This window comes from Sebastes umbrosus, chromosome 8 (genome assembly GCF_015220745.1).
Source record: "Sebastes umbrosus isolate fSebUmb1 chromosome 8, fSebUmb1.pri, whole genome shotgun sequence".
NCBI lineage: Eukaryota > Metazoa > Chordata > Actinopteri > Perciformes > Sebastidae > Sebastes > Sebastes umbrosus.
The window spans coordinates 16,354,336-16,377,224 of record NC_051276.1 but is presented as its reverse complement, the minus strand read 5'-3'; the positions used below and the strand labels follow the sequence as shown (position 1 = coordinate 16,377,224).

Sequence of the window (22,889 nt, the reverse complement as noted above, 5' to 3'; positions counted from 1 at the left end):
TTATACCCCCAACCACAGACAAACAGGTTATCAAAACTGTTTCTCTTGTAACATTAAAATGGTAACATAGCTTACTGTTTGAAAATAAGAAGTGTAAATTTCTCTTCTGTCTTGCTAGTCCGAGTATGTAAGCAAAGCAGCTAAGCAGATATTATGTTAGAATGAAATAACTGTCTGATCTTATATTTTCCTTATCATGCTTACAGTATAATAGTAGGACTAACTAGCTCTACACCGAATGGTGTTTCTTTATTTCCATTTCTTCTTCTAACCTGTGTTTTACCACGGCATCATGTATGTAGCCGTCAACTTAATATTTGACATGGTTCTCATTTTAAAAGGAGTCTGCTGGCTAGTTTTTCATTTTCAGCCATCAAAAACAATGGTCACCAGCTAGAAATGAGAAGCCTTTTTTATACCTCTGTGTGAAATCAATCAATCAAAAATTACTGTTTGAGTGGTGAATGTGCCACTGTTATCATAGTAAACTGTATGTGGCATGCGAGAACGTAAAGCTCGACAAGCATAGCAACAGTAACTAAAGGAAGCAGGGCTCAGTGAACGGTCAATAGAGTGGTTCAGGAATGAGTCCCAATAAGAAATGAGTTAGTATTTTACACTTCCTTGTACGGCCCTACTCAACTTGACTCGCTATTTTTTGGTTTTCCATTAGCAAAAGTTGTGGATAGTACCTGGTACTTTTTTGGTAACACCTTGATCAAGGTTCCAGGCAAACTGAGCCGATACTAGAGGTGGAGTTAAAACACTGCAGACCACTGATTGGTCAGAGAGAATCGTCAGCGCAACATGGAACATCCTGCCTAAGGTACTGTCAATAGTGACTGCAATTTTTTTATTCACTCGACCCAGATTTAATAAATGGCAGCCTGCAAAATTACGCTGTACAATTGCCGAAGTGGGGATGTTCTTTTGTTTGGTGAAAGGCCGATGAAAGGATTCAGCGAGGGTTGAAAATGATTTCACGGCAGTTACATGCGTACTATCCGCAGTGGAAAGCGAAATAGAGAGAAGGACCTGGTACCAAAAGTGAGTCGAGTTGAACCATGCTTGATGCGTTTGAAGGGTTAGGGCCCTAACCCAATGTCCTATCTGTCTGGGTGCTGTGAAACTGTTTCCTGCCTCCCTCCCTTTTCTCCTCTTTTTCCCTTTTTCTCTCCTTTTCCGTGGTGGTTGTGGCCGGGTGTCCTCTCACCTCTCCTCCCCAGAGGGCCTTCTCCCTTATTCAGTTCCCCCTTATCTGCCACATCAAAGGATCTCATTACGAGCTGTGACACCAGCCCCACCCTGAGCCAACCTGTTCCTACCATCACATTTAAATAGCTTCACATTGTATTCATAATAGGTAATGTCATGCACTGCGGTCTCTGATGTCTCGCAGATCCCCCTCTCCTCTCCTTTCCTTTCTACTTCTCTCTTTCTATTTCAACCCCACATGCCCGACAGACGCCCCTCTATAAAATTCTCTTTTATTTATAGCTTGTTTGCTTTTTATAAGGCAGCTGTGTAGACCAAAGTCGCTCGTCTTGTTTGATGTGCACATCTCTCATCTGTGATTACGAAGTGAATCTTTAAAAAAAAAAAAAAGGACAGGCTGTTAAATGAAACGACTGGAGTGAAGCCTCCTTAGTGAAGATTATTCTGCACGCATTTTATTTGCCTCCTCTCCATTGACAGCAGCATATACTGTAGTGTGTCTGAGAACCTTTGTGAAGACCCGCACCCCTCTTTCCAGCAGACAGAGGCCTGATCCCAGACCTGCTATCTACCTGTTCAGCTCAGGAGTCCCAGAGCTGTAGCCAAAGCTGTAATTAACAGGAGTGGGGTCCCACTCTTGTCGCTTGCCGCTCTCATTCACCCACTCAATTTATTTACTAAACAGAGCAGTGCCTTTGGCTCAGCTCCGCTCATGTTCCCGGCAACGCTCTCCACACCGGCGGCAGGGCTGTTAAAGAACCGAGCAGAGCTTTCCTTGTGTGTCATAAATAATCTCCGTGGCAGACTTTACTGGGGCCACTGAGCACAGCCAGAGATGAATCTGATTATAATAGCGGACGGGGAGCTTTCGTGAGCTGCATTTATCATGACCAATGTGAAGACAATAGTATCCGGCAGGACTGATGGATCTTGAACTTTGTCTCCTCTTTGTGCTCACTAGTTTGACAGATATCACTCATTCCCCACCTACAGGCAGCCAATTAAATCGGCATACAGTCCAACCTAGATGCTCTCCCTCGGTTGACCCAGCTACAGTATGCAGGTGTGTGTCTCTACGCTGTGTGGGTAGCGTACTGGTGGGGGAGAGGGCACATGCAGAGTTTAGGCAGAGAAAGCACAACTGCAAGGACAACTTCTCCATCTCTTTCAGACATTTATCTGACACTTGAGAGTAATAGATGAAGGTTGCAGCATTTTTGGAAGGGGATGCCAGAGTTTTATTTCACAGGATGTTTTGTTTTTCCCGTGGAGGATTTATTTTGGCAGGGCTGTTACTCAGAAGCGCTGCTCTTTCCTCCCTCCTCTCTTCCTCTCTATCTATCTCTGTCCTCTCTTCATCTCCATCCTTTATTTCTCTCCGAGGCGCTGTCTCTTCCGTACAGCCTCCCCTCCGTTTGATAAACTTTTGAGATTTTGTATAACAAAGCACACAAGAAACAGCAGCCGCAAGAAAAAAAAAGGACAATCACGCTGTCAAGGTGCTTTGAAGAGCAGAGCACTGCAGCAGCAGATTAATGTCCTCATAAAGCGAGGGAGATGATTTTGATGGAGGACTTTATAGATTTTGTAGGTGGACCACCTCCTTTGGGTGATATTTCTTTTCTCTTTTGTTCTACATACTTGAGGTAAGAAAAAGAGAAAGGGTGGAGCGAGCATGGGGGCTGATGGTGACAGTGACAATAACCAGATCAGCTACACAGTCAGTCATGTATATGAAAATCTCCGCCTTCTGGGAGAATGGCGTACTGTTTCAATGATTATTACCTCTCAGGAACAATACACAGTCGCCTTTAGCCTTGTCCTCCTAACACACACACACACTCAGTGTTTTCAGACAGCTGAACACTTCAACTGATATTGCACCATTAAGAGCCAATTGTCCAAGAATGATTGGCCCCTTACAAACAATGAATCACTAGTTACTATGGAAATGTCCATAAAGAAAACAGCAGCGGCAATTGACGTGGGCAGGTAATGAAATGACAATAGCTCGCAGATGAAGCGGTTGTCAAGGAGTCATTGACCTTGATTTCTCCCAGAGTTCCTTTCTGTTCCTTCTGCTCGAGGTTGATAAGAGCAAACAAGAAACGTACGGCATCAAAAGATCTGTCAGATCAACGCTTTTGTCTCACTACACATTTAAGATACATGTGAAATATTTCAGTCCGCGCAATGCGTATCTGTGTTTGATGATAACAAACAGAAGTGAGGGTCTCTCCTCTACTGGTGAGTAAAGACTACTGGAGTGATAACTCAGATGGTGTTTGCTTTTTATAAAATCTAAAGCAAACAGCAGCCCTTCCTGACTATATTTGATTGCATATTTGTCTGGAGGGCAAATTGAGAGTCTCCGGAATACAAAAGCCGTATGCTATATATCTTCCTTTTTTTGTTGAGACCTTTTGATGAAATTCAATTTGATGGACCAAACGGCGGAAAAAAACGAGGCTTGATAGAGGAGAGTTGATTCTGAGCCACGCAAGCCAGGGTAAGGAGACCTCCCTCTGGGCCTGGCAGCCCAATCCAGTTTATTGATTTTCTGTCCTCTTCTTCAACATCTGGAACGCGCCATACCCAATAGATTATGACAAACGGGCCCGCCAGAGACCACTGATCCTCTAATTGAACTTGATGGAGTACTGTTGAGGATCAAAGGTTGGGGAAATTCGGTGACATAGCAGGTTTCTCTACTCCTCCCAGAGACGCTCCTTCAGAGTCTATAAAACATGCCGGGGTCTCTGGGAAAAAAGGTGTGTCTTCCGTCCAACTGTCTCTCCTCTCTTGTCTTCTCCATGGCAGTGGACAGCTAGACTTTCACCGCACCGCTGAGCACAATGGAGTCAGTGCTTTACAATAACAACCTCCTGCCAAAAGCACAAAAAAACAAGGCAGGAGAAAAGCTCAGTGCTCTATTTTGATGAAAGTAACAAGCACAGCTTGTTGTAAATAGGCTTTCTGAAGCCTGAGGCAGCTTTTCTCCCCAGGGGACGTGCTTTCTGCATCTCTCCCAGGGTTGCTGTCGCCAAAAGGTTCTCTCTGTAAGGGAAAAAGGAGGCACAAACAAGAAGTTGCTTCAGCTCTTCTGGCAAGAGGAAATCATCCCTCAGTAGGGCACACTAGCTGGGATTTACCATCCATTCAGATTAGGAATAAGATGTTTGGGTTACAATACACGATTGTGTATGGACCTTTTTGTTAGCTGAATTGTTAGGATTACAGTCCAGGTGCACACAGAAACACATTGTTAGCCGAATGTGTCGAGGTGTTGAGCTACTGAGGAAAGAGGTAGCGCCCTGTCTGTCTGCGAGCTCTTCCTCCTGATCCCTGATAACTCGGATGTGTGCTTATTCAAATGGGTTTTGCTCCGGGCATCCTCTTGCAAATCAGGTGCCATCCGTAGTGGCATTGTCACACAAATTAGAAACGGATGTTTTGGGCAGAGCAGAGGTGCAGAGTCTGTGGACATAGTTAGGCCTGGTTTCTCTGACGTGTTCGAGTCTCTCTCCACGCCTCCACAGTGAAGCTCAAGTCTCGCTCACCTCTTTCCCCCTTAAAGGGGACGTAAAAGGTGATTGTCTCCAACCTGCCACCCACATTTGAGAGAGTAGTTTTTTTCTTTTAATAAATCTCCTCAAACCTCTCTCTTCAGTTACCTTCCTCCCCAATGCCTATAAGCCCCTCTGATCCTTTCCAATAATAATGGCATTGCCAGCCAATCTCTCTGAAAATGGGTTCAGCGCATACCTAATCCCATTTAATTACTTAGACACACAGGGCTCAGGACACACTCCTCAGGCGGCGGCCCCCCCTCTGTAAGCATGCCCTGTTTGCACCCCATCCACCTCTTCTCATGAATTATGGATCCCTGGCTGCAAGGCGAGGGGTGATCATTCCGCCTGCTCTGTCATAAGGCTCAGGGAGAGCCTTAGCTCAGTGTAAATATGGTGCCTGTCTGGGGTTGAGGTGCCCTATTGTGCGTGGTATTAAAAGCTCACCACTCTCCTTCTCAGTCCCTCCACCGCTGCAGTGCTCGCAGCAGGGGGGCAGGGGTAATCGCACAGGCCTTCCAGCACTCTGCTCAACCGCAGCCGGGCTCACGCTGACCGGCATTATGGCTGACAGTCATCATACCTGAGAGGCGGGGAGAAATGAAAAAGAGATGGAAGCTGAAAACTGGAGAAATGGGCTGAATCAGCCCGGTTTTACTGTTGATTTGTCAGCACAAACGCCGCTTTACACAGTGAGAAAACATCAACACTTTCAGTGTGATCGAATGTCATAGGCCGCCCGACCCTGTGCTCCGGGTGATGTAACGGTGATATGACTTGAACAGACAGTCCCTGAATGATAAGGGGTTTTTGAATGCCAGGCAGTGGCTGTTTGCTGTTTTTAACAGGGAGATCTGTATGCTATCTGAACACTCTGAGTTGCTGCTGTTGATTCCAGTTGCTGCCACAGCGTTAGCAGCTGAGTACAGCAGAGGAGCACACTGGATGAATAATGTCGTCCACTCCTCGTGTGCTCAGGCTGACAGGATCAGACCTCTCCTTTTCCAGCTGCTATCAGACGCTTCAACTGCACACACTTCTGGGCATGATGTACCATTCTCTTGCGACGACATGTTTATTGAGAAGAAATGTCTACAAGAGCCTTCATCAGGGTTGTGTACGTTCACGGAAACAGCTAAATAAAGTACAAGATGGCCTCCTAAGGACACTATAATTGGCAATGTCACAGTTCTCCCCTTGCCCTAGGAAAAGAAAAGAAAGATGATGTCTGTGTCAGCTCTGAGATGGTTCGATGCTGTCTGTCAGGCCCTGAGCACATTTCCCTGAGCTTGATACAGACAGGGCTTGTCTCGCTGCCCTCAGCAGCAGACAGACGTCTCATCTTTATCTCTCCAGATTTCTACCTAATCTGTTTCTCTCCCCTTGGCCTCTCTTCATGAATCTGTCATAAATCATTTTTGGATTCTGGCCCCGTTTGCACAGACGGTTTCATAAAGGGAGAGGAATGGGCATCAGATATCCAGACTAAATAGCGATCAAATTACACGGGATATGAAATGCTGTAGTTTGGAATCCATTATACTACTCAATAAGAGTCTTCTCACTGTAATATGTCAGCTCTGGCCCTGAAGGGACAAAAGCACAGATGGTACTGTATATGTGCAATATGCATATGACTGAACAGTCTAATAACTATGGCTGACAGCTGAGTGAGCAACGTACAAGCTGAGAGCACACAACTTGAAAAAATAAAGATACAAGCCTGCCTCGGTTTTAGTCTTATCGTATATACAAAAAAATATGCCTCATTGCATCAAATTTTGTATATTATCCAAAGGAGCTCAAAAAAACAATAAAACAGTTGGGGACCTTGAAAATGAGTTTGCGGTTGCTTTCAAACCGCCCACACCAGGTGCTCTTATCCACAGATGAGGTTCCTCTTATGCTCAGCCTTCTTCCCTGGTTACATTGATTCTGCAGGTTAATTACGATGTTGAATTTTTTTTAATTTTAAGGTTCACATGAAAACAACAAATTACATTCAATAACAAACTAAAGTGATGATCGCACTAAATGGACTGGACCTATCTGCCTCCATCTGTTAAAACCACTGGCTTTTTTTTTTTTAAAGGGCTCTTCATTTTGACAAGTACCATTGAAAAATTCTGTCTCCATGGTAACGACAGACTCATTACATTTAATCCACTAATTGCTAACTAGCTCCACAATTGGCTGTAATTGCCTTGGGGACACAGTTAACCCCTTGGTTGGTATGTGGAGCGAGGCTACTTCTGTTGGCGTCGGACAAAGGCCAGAAATGAAAGATGGTGCACAGGAAGCTCCACCCACAAAATACAACAACCCCCTCGCCTCCAAATGACAACAAAAAAAAAAATCTGTGCACACTCCGTCCTCAGCATCCAAGCATTTCTAAATCTCTTAGCGCAATATTAATTAATGGGGATGGTTGCCATGGTGATTGATCACCATATTCTCTGTCAGCAGTATTTAGTCAAATGGGCCCTAATGTTTGTTTGTTAATGGAGCAGTAAACAATACTGCTGGAAGTCTTTTATTACCTCCTCAGCAGCTCTGCTAGCACCTGGGCCATTCAACAGCACGCTGTACGCCCAACATCAAATGGAAGAGAGGAAATCTCCTCGCTCTGATAAATCGCAATTCTTTTTTCCTCTCATGGTTAGCGAGATGTGGAAACAGAGACTGATAGCGACCTAACATGATGATGTTGTAATGCGTATAACAACACTGAAGCCATTACAGCCTGCAAAAATCCCTTCCACATGTAATGACTTGGAAAAAGCGAGCTACATTATAAAGGACATCAGAGAGCACGTGTCTGCCCGGCCAAAAAAAGGATTCTTTTAGAAGTCATCTTTCTATTTATTTAGTCTCTGATAGTATCAGTATCGACATTAAAATGAGTCACACAAATAGCTATGCGATGATGAAAACATATAGGGTGACCAATGTGAAAACTGCTTTTAGGTTACAGTGTGTGTGTATGTGTGTGTGTGTGCACATTCACGTGTTGGTGTTAGAGTATGTTTTAGTGTGTGTGTATGAGTCAGGGCGCTGAACAAACCCAAACCCCTTTGAAGAGTGAAAGGCTCAAAGGATGGAGAGGCAATCCGAGAACTTCACAGGCGCAGAGGGGAAATTGCCTTGAACCTTGAGGTGTATGAAAGTGCAATTTGTGTCCCATCTGTTCTGCTTCCCTTCCATTAGGAGGAAGGGTGCTCTAAGGCCACCGAGGAGAAAATGCCCCTGTGAGGGTCTCTGGGTACACAGAGGCTCTCGTAGATTTAATTTGCCAGACTGGTCTTTCCCTTTTCCTCTCTGGGTTATTAGAGCTTTGAATGTTATTACCTTGTTCCTCTTTGTAATTTTTTTTTTAAACCGAAAGAACAATGCCTTTTTGTAAATTCAAAATGTACCTGACAGAAGTAGATTTTTTATTTCATGTATCTGTGTGAGCCAATAAGCGATTTGGACTGTAATATTTCCACGCCATATTGCCCATGTTTCCAGAAGAGATGAGAACATTGGAGAGGAGAGAATGAAAATGAGAGCGAAACAACCCTGCAGCCCTGTTGCGACAGGAGTCTCTCCACCTTCACTGTCTCTGTCATACCTCTCTGCAAAGTGGCTGGATCGGCTCCCTTAACTTTTTGCCCTTTCTTCAGAGGGATTTGCATGACAGAAGCCAGGAGAGAAGTTTGTTGCCCGGGCAACGGATTGCCTCCATCTGCAGTTGGAGCAGAGGTGTTACTCGAGGAGTTGGAAACCATGGCATCAGAGATTAGATTAGAAGAATACATGTTTGTCAGAGCTAAGGTAGTAGAGTGCATTACTGGCACCAGAAAGAGCCACTATCATCGATTCACATGTTAAATATAGCGCTGGAGGAGAGGGTCTTTGAAGTATTTCTGGTGCATTAAGGTCCAACTGTTGACCATTTTAGCTTGCAAGGATCAGTGCAGACATTTGAGTAGATATGTCGACAAAACCTTTTACTTTAAATGGCATAAACGGGGAATTTAGCAGATTATTTCTGCAAAATCTGTCATGAAAGTTTAAATTTCTTTACCTCAGTAAATTGTAATTATTCCATTTGATGCAGAACTATTATTCTTATAAACAAATATCTAAATGTAGGATTGATTGTTGTAGGAATTGTAATGGCCAGGTGAAAGACAATTCTCTCTTTTGAATTTCTGTTGAGAACTACAAACAAACACAGGACTTTGACCCAGGAGGCCGCTGTTCGTGTCTCGTGTTAAACTAAAAGTAACCGGTGACTTACTGTGTTTTGTCATGTAGTCCTTTGAGTCACGTGAGTGGTTAGTCACTCTGTAGTCACGTGAGTTGAGCATCGGTGAAGTTAACGTCAACCACAACCATTTCCTAACCCTAACTAAGTGGTTGTGTTGCCTAACTTCTTGTGAAAACGGAAGTTTATTTTGAAAGGGCACTATGCAAGTAACAAGCATATATTTCCACGCCGATCCAAAAGTAACGCAAGAGGGGTACCCCGGGCGTCGGTCTCTGATACCGAGGGGTACTGACCAAACGGCGGTATTTGACGAGTTGGGAGTGAGAATGTGTTGCAACTACAGTGTTATAACCCCGTAGCTGTGTAAAATCACTAAATCACAGTCTCTCTCGTGAAGTATAGCTTTTATAAAACGGTTACTGCATATACCTGGCAAGGTATGGTACGGTAATAAACACAGCAACAAAAAATACAACAATTTACTGATAACAAATAATCATTCTGCCGCCAAGCAATGTAGTTCTACAGCGACATTTAGCAGAATGGTTGCTAAGCAACACAGGCGCGGTGGAAAGCATGCTTAAAGATTGGGGTGATTATTAACATTCAATTGGATATCGCCATTAATTGAAGCCGTGTTCAGTCATGTTAGCACTCGTCTTTGCTGGTACAGGGGTGTCCGTCTCTGGACAGGTGTGTTTTAATTGCGCGGTGCCAGAAGCAATGACATCGCTCCATCATCTTCGCTCGCTGCAGTTTTGGTCGCCAGTAAGATTGAAGGGACGATTCACATGTTTGCCCCGTCATTGACATGATGTCTCTTACCTCTAGGCAAGCATCAGAAAGTTTTTGTTAAGTGGTGCTTTGCAAGCATTGGTTGGTGTAGATTGTAGTGGTGTCGGCTGCTTTACAAATCCAGGAGCCAAGGAAGTTCATCTCCTTGAGCTCTCTAGTATACCTAACACTCTCATCATGTTGCAGTTACATAATAACCACACCACCAACTATTATGCTCACTTTCCTCTAGCTGTTGTCCCTTGCCAGCGATATACTCTACGAATAAAGCTAGTTAAAGTCTCTGTCCGCTTTGGAGGGAGAGAAAAGGCGGCAGCAGTGACAGCTAGTTCTCCCTGGCTGCTCTAACATAAATCCCACTAGGCTCTCTTTGTTTCTTTCGCCAACAGGTGTTATGTCGAAGTCTGTTCCCCCATCAAATAGTGTTTCCCTCCTGTTAAAATGATAACACACCCTTCGGTGGTTAGGGTTAGGGATGAGGGTTGGTTCAGGTTTAGGTAGGGGGAAACACATATCGATGGGGAAACAGTCGACACAACACCGGCATCTTTGTGGTTTTTTCGCGCATTCATTGAATAACAGCGTAGCGTACACCTGGCAGATAATCAGGTCTGAAAACAGCAAACGGACCACATAGTCTGTTTAATGGTCCCGGCTTTATATCTTGACTTTTCCAGATCCTCAATTTCTCTCTCAGTAATTTCAATGTGTCTCCTTTCTTTTTTTATCATCCTCTATCCTGTCCATCTCTCCCAGTTAACCAGTTATCACTTAGCCCAGCCAGTAAATCAAAGTTCACAACAAAATCAGACTTTTTGAAACAATAGGTGACTAATATGTGCAGTGATACTATTGTAATACGGTCACAGCTGTGTGTTTATAGAGCATTTTACAAGCCAATCATAATCAAGATCAGGAACTATCCGTTTTATGTATATACGACATGTATATACATTTTCTCTGTGAACATTCACACACAGTAAGCCACCCCTTATTATGTATGAACATGTGTACTGCCTCTGTTCTATTCATTCATTTTGTTGTTTTAATGTTTTATGAAAAGCAATACAAGTAAAGCTTTTGAAAACACTCATGTCAATTTACATCTTTCTGATCATCATCAAGAAACTTTTTTTTTTAGTCAGCCAGGTGTGGTGCCTTCGGAGGAAACCGATTTAAAAGGAGTAAGGTCTTGTGTGCAGACACCTCAACCCCTTCCCCGCTGATACAGCGAATCCTAACGGTACCTCTTTGTGAAACGCTCGTCTCGACAAATTGATTTCCATGTGTGAAACAGAGAGTTGTCCCCGGAGACAACAGCTCCTAAAACCCTCTTCACACGTATATGCTACTAATTTAGAGGAAAGGACATAAAATGAATGTGAAATAGAAAATGGGGTTGCATTGTGAGAGAATATTAACAGTGAAAGGGGCGAAGGGGTGCATGCAGTTGGCGATTAGAAGCACAGTTTATATAGTGGAGAGTGTGCACAGTCCCTATTGCCAACTGTGAAACAAATGGCATCTAAATTGAATAATTCAGTCTGGGGGAGAAAGACGTGGGATTTGCACAAAGACTGACTGACAGATAGAGCGAGAGGAGAGGCAGCCAACCTTTAACAGAGCTGGAGAGAAAAGACAGTAAATGGCAAGTTAGATTAATAGATTGGCAAGGTCTCACAGAAGATGGGATAATAATTCACCAAGCAAAAGAAAGGCGTCTTTTTTTGAGGTCAGAGTTGAGTGAAGAGGAATTATGAAGATGGAAATATGAATATTGAATAATGCAGTCAAGATCCTTCTTTGAAACAAAAAAGGGATTAAGAGTGGTAGGGGGAGTCAAAGGTTAGAAGCAGTTGAGGAGAAAGATAGAAATGAGTCAGGTGGGTCTAGAATAAAAATCTGTGAAGGAACTGAAGCGTAGTGGAGACAGAACAGCTGGAGAAAGAAGAGCATGTGGTGCCAGACAGAGGTCAATCCACCATCTAGCTTGATGTCTGTGCACCTTTTAACCAGCGGCTGACGTGCAGACATGGAAACGGCAGACGGACATGTAAATGAACACCTGGATTTCTGAGGGCTTCTCTTGGATCCAGTTTCTTACAGAGAAATTTTAGCTGAACAAATACAAATCACTCCAAGAGTCAATTATGTCATAGGGAAATGGGAAATGGACTATTTAATTTTTTACAAAGCAACCTCTAACTCCGGCTAATTGCATGCTGCTTATTTCAGCTGGTTTCTCTTCCCATGTGATGTTTCTATCCTGCCCCGGTTCTTCGGCCTCCAGCACTCCGGCTTTAGATTTGTCTCTGATCTCATTCATTCTTTGTGCTTTGAGCTAAGATGTCCTGCTGGGATTGTTAACCAGCTTCCAACACAGACTTTTAACCTGCTCTCTCACTCATGGTGATGTCCAAACCCATTATTTTCTACCATGTCTTCTTTGTCTGCCGATTTTTGACTGAAAGAGTGATATTACCAATGGATCACATGGCTAATTGTATGTGAAAGGGGTCGCTTGTAGTGATGAACCCACAGATAATCACCAGACTCTTTCAGCTCATTGTCTTGATTTTCTGGCACGCAACTGTAGGTCTAATGGTTTGGTTCACTCTCACAGTTCTCATAGCGTTGTTTTCAGTGAAAAATACACTGCACGCTTCTTGCCCAGCACCAAACGGTAAACAAATTTCGTGATTATCTATAGTGAACTTAGTGGAGCATTTCATTCCTAATGAGCCAGATATTTCCCTCAAGAGTCTGTGACCAAAACAGAGCTAAAAGAGAGTGAGTGGTGAAACATGACTCCAAATTACTGCCAATGTCGTATCTGCTGGATGTGTGTAAATAGGCCAATCGAGCGTAAAAGTTTAGTTGATGTGGCAATGTTGTGTTTACAGCATGTTTTCACTGCCCCCAAAAAAATCTGTTATCATCATATATGTGTCTTTTGCTGTACGGCAGCCACTCTGGCCACAAGTGGCAATATTATAACAGTAAATGCTAAAACAAAGTATAAGTAAAGAAAAGTCAACCACTGACTCAGTAATGCCAGTTACACAGCAATATCTGTGTAGTGACTACTATCAATCAAAAGGAGGAAAACCTAGGCTAACTGGAACAACTAAAGTAGATGATGTGACGTGAGTGACGTCACATCACGTAACAGTGACGGTCAACAGAAAATGTCAGATTCTAACTCACCAGCTTTGTCTGAATTCCGACGTCCAAGTGCACAGTTAATGAAAACCACACCCGCCGCTCTTTTTATAATTAGTTTTTCTAGCGACAAGAAATCCTGCAAAAAAGGCAAATGCATAAATAAAGGCTAAAATAACAAGCTAGGACAGTTTAACATCATCGTGGTCATCATATTATTGTAATGATTGTCATTATTGTTATTGTCATCATGTTTATGCCTCCTGTAGTTAAAAATTCTCAATTTATGGTATAAATGTCTTTGTAATCATTTCAGCTTTGCAATTCAGTCGCATCGAGGACAATTTGTACGGAGTTAAGTAATTGGACCGAGAATCCGATGAGACGGTTTCAGCGTGGTGATTGCTTCCAGGAGACAGCGGTGCTCGAGTGTTGTGGAGAGGTTGTCTCTAATGTGATTAGCTGTCTGTTTCAAATTAAACACAAGCCAATAATGAAACTAGGGACAAAGTATCCCTTTGTCCTTAGCATCCCTACAGATATCCTCACTTCTCCGCTTCTTTCTTTACTTTGACAGCTTTTGTTCCGCCTTTCATTTCCAGCCCTCGTCCTTTTAAGAGACAGACAGTATAAGAGGTGAATGTGTGTGTGCGTGTGAGTGTGTGTGTGTGTGTGTTATGGGGGTGCAGGGTTGGTGAAAGGAGGGAGCACTCAAATCCCAGTGGCTCTGGGGAGCTGTCAGAACTGATAGTGCTCTATCACTTGCGAACGGAGGTGCAAAATTGGGCAGAGCTGAGCACTGCGCAAAGCAGAGGATGATGGTCCCTCTGTCCACTGGAGCCTGACTGACTGAGATGGAGAGACATGGAAAGTGTTCAACCAGCTGCCTCACAACTTGAAATGAACAAGCCTAAGCAATTCAAAATGCAAGACAGGGAATTCACAATACAGTAACTGGCAACAGAGACGACAAAATCCTCTGAATTTTCTGATATGTTTTATCCATAATGCAAATGAGTGACTGCAGCTAAAGGCTGGCCCACGCTCAAGGATTTTTCAAATCTTAACAGATTTTGAAAATGTGACAGACCCCACACATAACATGTTATGTTAAATTTAACAGTTTTGGTCTTATAATGTGCGGTGAGCAACGATTTGGCCAAAAAAGCACACCACACACTAACAGATTCCAATCATGAACAACAAAAGTCCCGGCTCTCAAAACCGGTAATCTCGCAACATCCCTCGCGATCAAACATTAATTTACTGTAATGAAAACATGGTGGACTACGGGCGGGAAGAATTACACATAACACTCTGTAATGCAGAAAGTTGGCGGTTTACAGGTCGGGTCAGGTTTGGGTGGTTGATTAACACATATATGCAGGTGGGTGCAGGTTATAACTAGTCACTAGTGCCTTGTGCGTCGGTATCACAGGCCAAGGGGTGTGACAAAGCCTCGGTATTTGATGCCCTGAGAATGAGAACGGGCTGTTAAAACGCAAATTGTCATGTTTACACTGTAGTTTTGTACAGATTAAACGAACAAGATGCAATGTGTGAATTACTGAGCATTAGAATTGCTGGTAGGCAGGTTTTGTTATCTTTGGACAGAGCCAGGCTAGCTGTTTTCCGTTTCATGCTAAGCTAAGAGAAGCTAATTGTCTTTGTTTTATTTTTTCACCAGCAGCTGTGACCAGATTTGTTTTGCATTGCATTGTGTAGCAATAGTATCCTTCAACACCACACTCAAAAATCAAGAAATTCAATATTTTTAGAGGAGCTATAGGCCTACTTAATTGTGTCACTTTTCCAGAATAAACACATGACATACTTGAAACCCAGTTAGAATACATATATACCAGGGAACTGGGACACAGTGAAGGATTTTAATCAACTTCTATTGAAATTGCACATTGTCACATTTTTCACAAGATTAAGATATCTAATTAGAGCAGAGATCATCACAATCTTTCTTCGCTACACAGAGGGGGAATGTGAGTCCAGAGCATGGGTGGAAATCTGTGATTTAAAATGGACTTTCTTTTATGTTGTACTTGTGTTTTACACACATATTGATTATATGCGAATGCTTGTGTGTTAGCTGTTCCCTGGGGTGCATTTTTATTAAAGTAGGTCTTAACTAAAACAAAGTGTGTTCAGTGGCCCCTCACCTGTCACAGACACCAGTGCTGAGCTGACTCTGCTTTGTATTGTATACAACATGTGAAGCTCTCAAACAACAGGAGTAGAGTAGCTGTGTTCTTGGCAGACCTGCCTTAACCAGCTGCTGTTAGGAGGAAAAACAACAGCATAAATACACAACGCATGAGTGTGTCACATGAACACTTCCTTGATAGACAGCAGCATCAATTAAGTTATTAATATTTGGTAATTCAGGTTTTGTAGGATTGTTATTATGATCAAAAACACTTTAACTTGGTGCAACATATTTGTATTTAGCACATTTACATGACTTGATAAACAGGGGAATATATGTGTGTTTTTGTTAATATGATGCTGGGAGCTGCAGCTAGCATCAAGGTGCTGACAAACACCAGAAAAGGTGTTAAAAAGAGTTTTATTTTCTTACGGGGTAATGACAGCTAGATGTAAGAACTACTGCTTCAAAGCTTTCCAATTACTGGAACATAACTTCCTGCATTAGATTTAGCAAATTCAAATGGTTTGGGCGTCTCCTGTTTTTATGAGGAGGAAGAGCTGCCATGAGATTTAACAGGCCCAGGTGTGACAGAGGTCACACTGTGCCTGACCTCCCTCCACCTCCAGCACTTTTATGCTTCTGTTTAATGGCGACATGTAAAGACCTGAAAATGTGAAATAACAACATTTCATCTCTGACTTGCATGTTTTTTCTGAAGTAAGTTTTGTATTAGAAATGCAGAAATGAATGTTCTTGTTTCCAGTTCAGTTTCTGCTTTTCACAATGCTATTGCAGTAATTTGATCTTACTTTTTTTATAAAGTTGGGCCACATGTGATTGGCAATAACAGTCACCACCCAAAAGCATACTCATCCCAAACATAAAGAGCACCGCATAACCTCAACTCAGCCCGTCTGCTAAAAGCTTCCTGTGTGTACGTTGAGGCTTCGGGTGGTGTCTCATGAACACATCTCTTGATTGGTCGCACACAGGAAACCAGATGCTTTCGAGGGTTGAACCTAAAACACTGTTCAAGAAAACAGCTTTCTGAGACATAAACAAGTGACAATCTTTGGCCCTGTTCAGACCTGGCATTAACATGCTTCCTGAATGATGTGAACACAAGTGGACAGCTTTAAGTATGTCTGTTCACACCTGGCATTAGAATGCGTCTCCACATGCGTCTTGAGTGACCACTTGTGATCCGACCTCACTTCCCCGCTCTATATGCAAATAGACACGTAGTAAACACATGGCTAATACAGCAGATGTTGTGACGTAATATTACATGAATGTCATATTCGTGAATTCGGGTACATTTTATTAACATTTTATTAAGAACGAAATAAAAGGTTATTGTATCGGCGGTCCCCGGGGACCTCTGCGCACATCGCCAGTACCGCTGCCTTTGCCAGGCAACAGCGGGGTACAGAGCTTAAGAGAGCCGGGAATGAGAGCGGGCGGGCGGGTGTCAGCTCCGTGTAAAGTAGCGGAACAAAACCACCAACACATCTCCGACAGTATGATAATAATGCACTCTGCGTGCCGTCTGATAGTCTGTAGTTCGACAGAATACAGAGAATACAGGGACGTCAGTTGAGTAGGCGGTCCTTAATGTGGCCCAAGACACATTTGCGTACACACTGCTAAAAGAATGTGGCCATATGTGGCCCAGACCACCTCTGAATGTGGCCTGAAAGATCCGATCTCTATGCGTTCTCATTGCATCTTGAGTGCGTTCACACCTGTACTTGTACCTGAGCTGTCCACTTGTGAGCCGATCACTGAGGACGCATGTTAATACCAGGTCTGAACAGGGCCCTTGTGTCAAGTCAAGTCAGCTTCACTAATACGGCACCTTGAATATAAAACAAGGTTACAAAGCACTTCACAGAGAATCACTCTCAACCAAAACTGTTCAGGAGCACCTTGTTCTTTTTAAATATAAACAAGTGACAGACTTCCTGTGAAGTCAACTACATTTGTATTACACCTTAACACAAAATTAAATAAAACAAGAAAAAATAAGACCAAACTTTTAAAAACCGGGTGAAATAATACCATCTTGGCAATAGCAAGGCTGTAGGAAAAAATGTGGGTTTTCTAAAATACCAAATACCAACCTTTTCTGAAGGTTGCTCCACAAGCAAGGGGCCGCAATAGCAAACACATACTTCTCCTTCAGTTTCATTGTTGACATGAGATTGCCAACAGCCCACAGAGGAGACAGAGGGGTGTTGTAAAGATACCAAAGTTCAGGAGTAACACTTCTCCGTCTGGGTCTGCGTGTCTGCTCTGGCCTCTGATCTCTGTCCTGGCTTCCCCTCGTCTCAACAACATTTGGCTGTCAGTACAAAGTCTCCGGGGAGACATCTATTTGCCAATTGCTGAGACTTAAAATATTGCAAAAGATGCTTGTCTTGTCAAGCACTTGCAACAGCAAGATTTGATATATGCTTACTCATACAGTATCATTGGAGCCAACAGCCTTTGACTTCACACTGAATAAACTGAAGTTGCTGTTGTGTTTATAACCATTGAAATAGGGGTCAGCTCATTTAAGAAGCTGGTACTGTCAACAGGACAGAGAAGTCTTCAACTGGTGTCTTGGTTTATATGATGGTTTTAGCTTCAGGCCTTTTCTCTCAGCTCTCTGCTTTCATGTTGATCTCTTCTCGCTTCTGTCAAAGACGTTTAACACGACACTATAGAGACTCAACCCCGCATAGTGGTGGTTTCATCCTCGCAACATTATCCCCCTCTTATCAAACCTTTTTCGTCTACCGCCTTCTTTCTGTTTGATACTTCATGCCCTTGCTCCCTCTCCAGTCAACTCTTCCTCCCCTGCCACCCCTGGCTGCCCCCGATCTCATCCTCCACCTCTGTGTCCTCTAACCACTTGACACCTTTTCAGATTCATCCCCATCAGTTGGCAGACAGCGTGCATTTCGCCCGTAGGGCACAATGCAGCGATCCCTGCGAATCAATGGCAGATAAATCAATGCTATCTCTTTTTTCCATGCCTCTGCTGCCATCGATTTTTTTTTTTCCTGTTACTTTGCTGTTTGTGGAGATTTGAACTTTGCTCAATTAAACTGAGTTCACTTTCAGGAACAAATTGTAACAGCGTAAGGCTTTCAGCTCGGAAACAGACACTAATGTTAGTGCTGGATGGGGCGTATAAGAGCTTTATTTATGAGATGCCCCATTCAAACAAACGCTGCAGTGGTTTTTACTGAAGCTGAACCTTGATTTATTGGTATTGTGAACCCTCTTTCAGATGAGGCATGCCAAAGGCTTTCCTTAATAGTCAGTTCTTTCATTTTGAACCACAGCTAATATCTGAGACAAAGCAAACATCCTTTGATCATCAGTGGCGGATTTAGATGGTCAGGGGCCCCTCAGCTACTCTTTATATGGGCCCCCACCCTTACTCATCATGCTTTAACGTTACCAGAAAGAGTAATTTAGTGCCATGTGCAAAAGTATGCTAGGAATATTACACGGCCCACACGTACACACTCGGGGAGCACAGGCATATACAAACACACATTGAGACAGGCTTTAATCTAAACTAAAAGGGATTTTCTTTAATAGATCTTGGTCTTCTTTCAGCCGTTGTGCTTTTTGTTTTTGTGCGCTGTGATCATATTTTAATTTTACCGCTATTCTGTCCAGTAGTGAGGTATTATTTGAAAACCTTGACGTTATTGAAAAATTGACCTTATGAACCTGGTCACATCATGGGGCCAGGTTCATAAGGTCAGCTGATTGGGTAAATGTGCCCCTTAATTTCTTTAATGTTTCTTATGGGCCAATAGGGGTTACGTTTTTTGTTTTTGTTCTGACAGATATTTAAATAATTAAGAATAATATGGCCAATCTGGGGGCCTTTGCAAACATGGGGCCCCTAGGCTGCAGCCTAGGTCAGCCTGTGCATTAATCCACCCCAGATTGTGTGAATAAATAGTAGTATTTATCTTTTCAGACGTACTGAGCAGTAATTAACGTCGTCACTTCCTGAGAGTGTCCTTGCCGTGTAACCACAGTATCCCGTGTTAACCTCATGAGACGAAAACGATGGTTTGTGATTATCAAAGTCTGAATTATGTCTGAATTTCTTTATGTACACAATTAGGCTGTAAGCTAGTTCAGGAGATCAGTAATATGCAACACAACTAAATTGTATATTTTTGACTCCAAATGGACTAGTTTTATTATAATAATGAAATATGATCAAGTAAAACTTAGATAATAACAAATAAGATCAATAACAGTGTAAATAAGATAACAAAAAATCCAAAGTCAAGTATGTATATTTAATATAAAAACAGTCAAAAATATTATAAAGTAAAAAAAAGTTGATTTTGTAACTAAAATATTGAAATCATTGCTAAACAAACATTGTTTGGACAAAATACACTTGGAGTTTTGTTTTAGTAGCGTTAAGGCCTCGTCTTATAGAAACAATTCGGAAAAATGACCACCACAGCATTTTAGGACGTTTTTAAAAGCAGTGTTTTAACACATAGCTTAGCTGAACTCGGGTTTGTCGGGTAAAAGAGGAGATACAGCAAAGATGGGACTAGATACAACATTTGTATGGATACCGGCACATATAGGAATTAAAGGAAATTAATTAGCTGGCAAGTGTCAAAGGAAGCCACAAAAACAAATCAGATTGACATCACAGTACCCTTTTGCAAAACGAAAATGAAGACCACAATTAAGCAAAAGCTGAAAGAAAAGTAGCAAAAGCAGTGGGAAGAAGAAAGAACAGGAAGGTGGTTATACAGTATTCAAAGATAAGTAGGTACGATGACAAGCAGAATGAGAACCCTGAGAAAGGAAACAGTAATATCTAGGTCACATTTTGGGCAAGTACATTATTTACATTGGGAAATCATAATACAGGAAGGTGTGAATTTTGTAATCAGGAAGAAACATTATAACACGTTATGCTCTACTGTCCGAAATATGATGCTGAGAGAAGGGAACTGGTAGTGAATCATGAAGAAATTAAGTTGGGCTATGATCTATGTGATCTCTTACAAAGACATTTTGGGGAAAATGTTTATTCGCTTTATTTATATATATATCACTGGTCCTACAAAGACTGGTTTCTGTCCTACAGAGGCCAATCACTGTCCTCTGCACTACAGAGACTGGTCTCGGTCCTACGGAGGCCAGTGGAGCAGGAGGTAACTGGGATGGGAGGCAAGACTTGAACTCTCTATTGCATTCATGTTGAAGGAGAAAAGGGGCTCCCCAGATTTTCTCCATTAAAATTAATACTACAGTACAATACTAGGATGCCCAATTAGCATATGAATAACCTTTGCTTTGGTGTTTTAGTAAAAGGCTCGTGGGTTTCTTGGCAGGGAAATATCTAACATGATTTCATATCCAATCTCCAGGCTCTAGATCCTGTCATTGGGAATGCAGAGACTCAGACACATTATTTTGAAAACTGCATTTAATATAGCCCACAGAAAATTATCCACTGTGATATTTTGCTAGTCTCCTCCATAAATAATTCATTGTTTTTATGTGCCCTCATGCTGCCTTGGGGATTGGAACAGCTGAGTGTTTTCACAACGCATTTGTGTCCAATCTTCTGCGTATTGGGCGTACTCTAATCAAACCACAGTAAACATGCCTTGAATGTTTGTTGAGTCATCTGCTTATCAGCTAATCAAATGGCTTATTTGCCTGCCTGCCTGCCTCACTGGAGCACAACGCAGCTCTGGTTGAGTATTTTTCAATTAATTGTTCGTCTGTTTGATTGACTGTGTAGCCGCACGGCGTAGGTGATATGATTGAACTCCACAGGCTTTAATGTATGCTCTTTAGGTCCACTGCAGCAATGAGGGGGAGATGTGATTGCAGGGAATACATTTAAGAGAAGTCAGGCATCATCATTTTACCTCCCCGGGCACTCTTTTCACGGTTTTATTTTTTGTCAAGGCCACACAAAAGACCCCATATGTATATACAGTATGTAGTATGTACCTATTTCTCTGTGAAAGAACTAGCATGAAAGTGCAAGTCATAGAGAGAATTTCAAAGGCAGAAGCCAGGACGGCGACATGGAGCTGCCAGGGATTGGTGAGCAATCAGATAGGGCAGAATTGATGACCTGGCTCAGGATGGATTTCTTGGAGCGGGCTGCCAGACCGAGGTAATACTTTCAGGCTCTTATCAGCACTGGCATAAGCTGAGTGCTGCATCACCCACTTCCCAGCGTCAGCTTATTATGAGAGTCCATGATGTGTGATTGCTTGTACTGCCTTTGTGTGTCCCGGGGTCTGTGTGCACCGGACACAGCCGGCAAGAAGAAGAGGAATGCTAAGGGCCTCTGTCACAGTAAACCCTCCACTTCCCCACGGTTGTAATGACAGTTTGCAAAAAAAGGTGTTTTGCAAGGTTTCCTGTGACTCATATAAGCTGGAGGTGACAGTGAACGAATGCTGCAAAGTTAAGTAGACAGTCACACATGTCATCCTTTTTTAAAAAAAGATTGTCTTAAATACATTTAGGTCAGTTGTTGAAAGACTGAAAACATTACGTAGACAAAAAGTGCATGTGATGCATAGATCTCTTAATAAATCTGAGCTCATAAAGGACAATAAACGCTGATGTTCACACAGCAGGCAATCTTTGATATTATAAACTGATTATTGCCAGGCTTATGGAATATTTCTCCTATAGGAGTTTCAAACCAATTAAGTTAAATAGCATTTTACAGTCGCCAATTCATAAACAGTAGATTAATTCTGCATGCTAATCACATTGGATTGCATTCTGGTTGCATGATAATACTTTATGTCTCCCTGTAGAGCCGTTCCAGAGCAGCATTGGAAGTTATTCAGTGTGTTGCTCAGAGGCACGTCTGCAGAGCACAAGTCTCCCCATGCAGGGATGGCGCCTTTAACCTTTAACTAGCTGCTGATAAGAATAAACGAGTGATTAAAGATCTCAATCTGCATTCTGCCACGGCAATTTACATTAGACGGGGGGTTTTTTTCTTCTTTTTTCCGCGAATAAACAACCAGGAATAAACTGGGACACATTTAGAATGTTTACGTTTAAATCAGTGTAAAGGGTCTAAATATTGTATATTTGTGACATCACAAATGGACAGAAATCCTAACGGCTTGTTTCAAACGCACAGTTTCTGAATACGGGCTGTGTGTATTTATCTGTGGATTGAGCATTTAGATACTTTCACAGTATTTATATAGGACTTAAGCCTGCTTTTATAATAAAAAAAACATGAAAATCTCACCTTGTTTTTATAGTATGGGACCTTTAAAGATCTCAATCTGCATTCTGCCACGGCAATTTACATCAGGCAGTGTTTTTTTTCTTCTTTTTCCGCAAATAAACAACGTTTGGGTCCATGTTTACTTCCTGTCAGCTGAAGACATTCACATACACTGCAACCAGGAATAAACTGGGACACATTTAGAATGTTTACGTTTAAAACTGTGTAAAAGGTCTAAATATTGTATATTTGTGACATCACAAATGGACAGAAATCCTAACGGCTTGTTTCAAACGCACAGTTTCTGAATACGGGCTGTGTGTATTTATCTGTGGATTGAGTGTTTCGATACTTTCACAGTATTTATATAGGACTTAAGCCTACTTTATAATAATAAAAAAAAAACATGAAAATCTCACTTTTTTTTATAATATGGGACCTTTAAAGATCTCAATCTGCATT

General features: G+C 42.3%; 1 protein-coding gene and 1 long non-coding RNA gene across 2 annotated transcripts in view; one reads left to right on the top strand and one right to left on the bottom strand.

The window, feature by feature from the left end:
- fam222a (family with sequence similarity 222 member A) overlaps positions 1–22,889 on the top strand; it is a 103,790-nt gene that overhangs the window by 29,213 nt on the left and 51,688 nt on the right. The gene's annotated exons all lie outside the window — the stretch shown is intronic.
- On the bottom strand, positions 3,389–13,101 carry LOC119492755. The gene is made up of 3 exons (XR_005207852.1): positions 13,042–13,101; positions 5,232–5,367; positions 3,389–4,272 (listed from the first exon to the last, which is right to left on the bottom strand). It is a non-coding gene; the product is annotated as an uncharacterized LOC119492755 (long non-coding RNA).